This window comes from Anomaloglossus baeobatrachus, unplaced genomic scaffold, assembly GCF_048569485.1.
Source record: "Anomaloglossus baeobatrachus isolate aAnoBae1 unplaced genomic scaffold, aAnoBae1.hap1 Scaffold_284, whole genome shotgun sequence".
In the NCBI taxonomy this organism is placed as follows: Eukaryota; Metazoa; Chordata; class Amphibia; order Anura; family Aromobatidae; genus Anomaloglossus; species Anomaloglossus baeobatrachus.
Window position 1 is genome coordinate 310066 of NW_027442308.1, and position 4226 is coordinate 314291.

Below are 4226 nucleotides of genomic sequence, written 5' to 3' on the forward strand. Positions count from 1 at the left end.
TTTTTGGCTGCCCTGCCTAAGGGCTATACTATAATACACCCACTTCCTGACAATGGACACTTAATGTTTTGAGGCCCTCATGCATGTCTCTATCCAGGGACAACGTGGAGCCTCCCAATTTTTGGCTGCCCTGCCAAAGGGCTATACTACAAAAGACCCACTTCCTTCCAATGGGCACTTCAGGTTTACAGGCCCTCATGCACGTCTCTATCCAGGGACAACGTGGAGCCTCCCAATTTTTGGCTGCCCTGCCAAAGGGCTATACTACAAAAGACCCACTTCCTTCCAATGGGCACTTCAGGTTTACAGGCCCTCATGCACGTCTCTATCCAGGGACAACGTAGAGCCTCCCAATTTTTGGCTGCCCTGCCTAAGGGCTATACTATAATACACCCACTTCCTGACACTGGACACTTAATGTTTTGAGGCCCTCATGCACGTCTCTATCCAGGGACAACGTGGAGCCTCCCAATTTTTGGCTGCCCTGCCTAAGGGCTATACTACAATAGACCCACTTCCTTACAATGGGCACTTCAGGTTTACAGGCCATCATGCACGTCTGTATGCAGGGGCATTGGTGAACCTCACAATTTTGGACTGCCCTGGCAAAGGAAAATACTACAAAGACTCAGTTCCTCAAAATGGGCACATTAGACTCAGAGGCCTTTATGTACGTCTCTTCTCAGGGACATCGGAGTGCCACACAATGTTTTACGTAAAATCTTTCATGTATTGATCTCAAAAAGTAACATACATTAGCTCTATCTCACTATTGGGTATGTGCCCTTAACATTTCCGCTATGAAAAATCATTTTGGTGTCATTTTGGAAGGTTTTCTGGTGAGTCCGTAAAAATGGCGTAAAACGTGGACAAAATTATTCACAGCTGTGACTTTTGAGTGATAAATGCTTCAAGGGGTCTTCCCCATGCTGTTGCCATGTCATTTGAGCACTCTTCGGAGACTTTTGTGCCATTTTTAGGGTTTCTACATGCTGCCGGTGGTCATTTCACAAAAATACTCGGGTCTCCCATAGGATAACATTGGGCTCGGTGCTCGGGCCGAGTACACGAGTATCTTGGGAGGCTCGGCCCGAGCTTCGAGCACCCGAGCTTTTTAGTACTCGCTCATCACTACTAATAAACCTAAAAAATAAAAATAAATTGAATAAAAATCATGAATGTTGTGTTATAACAGGAAATTCGGTGTAAGAATGAATATCCGGGATGAGAGTTCAGCGAATGAGTTATAGAAATTGTTACAAAAAGGAGTGTGTACGGTTTATGCGTAAATTTTCAGAATGCGTACATGAAAATTATATGTATGTGAGAATGTCCCCCATGCTTTGTAAAAAGTTATTTATGAAAATGTAAATAAAATATATAAAAATGCCTAATTATTTATAATTTATGAGAAAGATATATATGTATGGAAGAATGTTATAAGGTGTCCAAGAACCATAAAGAAAAAGGGTGCATATATAATGTTAGAGGTCTAGAGTTCCACCAGGCTATATCACCCCTAAAGAAATAGAAAGAAGACCTTACTACCTGTGTACCCCAAAAAAAGCTATATTTCTTAGCCAGGATTATGGTGGAGATATGCACAAGTGAAATAAGAATATAAAGTAATACAATAAGATTATAAAACCAATATGTGTGCATTCATGCACCACCCGGTACGCTACCCTTGCCAAATTGTTCACTCTAGATCCCCACACGATCCATGAAGCCGTTCCCCCGGTCACACCGCCTGCTGCCGGTTCCCACTCATCCCTGGGGGAGTTAGGCGAGTGGTATCGAGAGCTACATGTCGGCACTGATGATACCCCCATACACCACAAGGAAGGGGTATACCGGGTGGTACAGGAGTATGAGCGGGTTTTTAGCAAGCACCCTCTAGATTTTGGGCAGATTAAAGGGGTTCAACACCACATCCCTACCGGTACACACTCCCCTATTAAAGAGAGATACAGGCCTATTCCCCCTGCGCACTACCAATGCGCCAAAGACATGTTGAGGAACATGAAGGAGGCAGAGGTTATTAGGGACAGCTGTAGTCCCTGGGCCGCTCCGTTGGTGCTGGTTAAGAAGAAGGATGGCACCATGCGGATGTGTGTGGATTACCGGAAGATTAACCAGATAACGCATAAGGATGCTTACCCTCTGCCCCGCATCAAAGAGTCCCTGGCCTCGCTGAGAACCGCTAACTACTTCTCCACCCTTGACCTCACCAGCGGGTACTGGCAGGTGGCCGTGGCACCGGAAGACCGAGAGAAGACTGCCTATGGGACCGTTTTGCTGTACTTGGATGATGTGATTGTGTACTCACAGACGTATGAAGCCCACCTGGAGCACCTAGCCGAGGTGTTCGCGTCCCTTGCCAAGTATGGGATGAAGTTGAAGCCCTCAAAGTGTCATCTGCTGAAACCCAGAGTGCAGTACCTAGGACATGTGGTTGGTGCGGAAGGTGTCGCCCCCAACCCCGAGAAGATCACCGCCATCCAAGACTGGCCGAGACCGACCACAGTGAGGGAAGTGAGGCAGTTTCTGGGCCTGGTGGGATATTACCGTCGCTTCATTAAGGGGTACACAAAGATGGCTGCCCCCATGCAAGACCTCCTCGTAGGACAGACCAAGGGTGGTAGATCCCTAGTAGCCCCATTGGTGTGGGAAGAAAAGCATGAGGAATCCTTCCGCCAGCTGAGAACAGCCCTGACCGGAGAGGAAATCCTAGCGTACCCTGACTACAGCCGCCCATTCATCCTCTACACCGACGCCAGCAATGTGGGCTTGGGGGCTGTTCTATCCCAGGTCCAAGACAGAAGGGAAAAGGTAATAGCTTATGCTAGCCGAAAACTCCGACCGACTGAGAGGAACCCTGAGAACTACATCTCCTTCAAGCTTGAGCTCTTGGCACTGGTGTGGGCTATCACCGAGCGTTTCCGCCATTACCTGGCAGCAGCCAAGTTCACCGCGTACACAGACAATAACCTGCTGACCCATCTAGATACGGCCAAGCTGGGCGCGTTGGAGCAGCGGTGGGTGACCAGGTTAGCCAACTACGATTTCACCATCAAGTACCGGGCCGGCCGTACCAACGTCAATGCCAATGCACTCTCCCGGATGCCCCACCTGTCGGAAGAGGGGCCAGAGGATGATGACCTCGAAGAGATCGAGTTGCCTGCATTTCACCGGCCATTCACTGAGAAGGTGCACGTCTACCAACAACGGGTGAACCTGGATCCGCTGCCCCGACAGGACTGGCAGGAAGCTCAGGACCAGGCACCTGCTGTCCGCCTGGTCAAGACTCTAGTGGAACAGGGTTCTGCTGGGATAGACCCTGCTGCCCCTGCCGAAGCCCAACGTCTGTGGCAAGAACGGACCCGGCTATACCTACACCAGGGGAAGTTGTATCGCGAGCTGATTAATCCAAAGACTCACGAGAAGATCCGCCAGCTGGTGATTCCCCAGGCTAAAGTGCCCACCGTCCTGCAAGCATACCATGATGGTGCAGTGCACTTCGGGTGGAAGAAGCTAGAGATGTTGTTAAGAGAGCGGTTCTATTGGAGTGGAATGCGGGAATCTGTGGAGGCCTGGTGCCGAGAATGTGGCCCTTGCGCATTGAGAAGGAAGGACGAGGCCAGCCAGAAGGCACCCCTACACCCGATCATTACACACCAACCGCTGGAGCTGGTTCCCCTTGACCATGTAAAGCTCACCCCCAGCCGAAGTGGGTACACCTACGCTCTGACCATCGTAGACCACTACTCGAGGTTCCTGGTGGTTGTCCCAGTTAAGGACTTAACCGGCCGCACCGCTGCTAAGGCTTTCCAGGCTTATTTCTGTTGACCGCATTGGTACCCGGAGAGGGTGCTTACCGACCAGGGTCCGGCCTTTGAAGCAGAGGTATTCCAGGAATTCTGCCAGTTGTACGGCTGCAAGAAAATCCGGACCACGCCTTACCACGCCCAAACCAATGGCATTTGTGAAAAGATGAACCACTTGGTCCTGGGCCTCCTCAAGACGTTACCACTGGAAGAGCGGAACCTGTGGCTGGAGAAGCTACCTGACCTGGTCGATATGTACAACAACATCCCTTCCAGCTCTACGAAATGCACTCCAGCATACCTGATGAGAGCTCGTCCCGGCCGGCTACCAGTGGATCTGGAAATGGGCTTGGAAGCTTCAGAAGCACTCCTGTCGACAGCTGAATGGGACACTCGGCG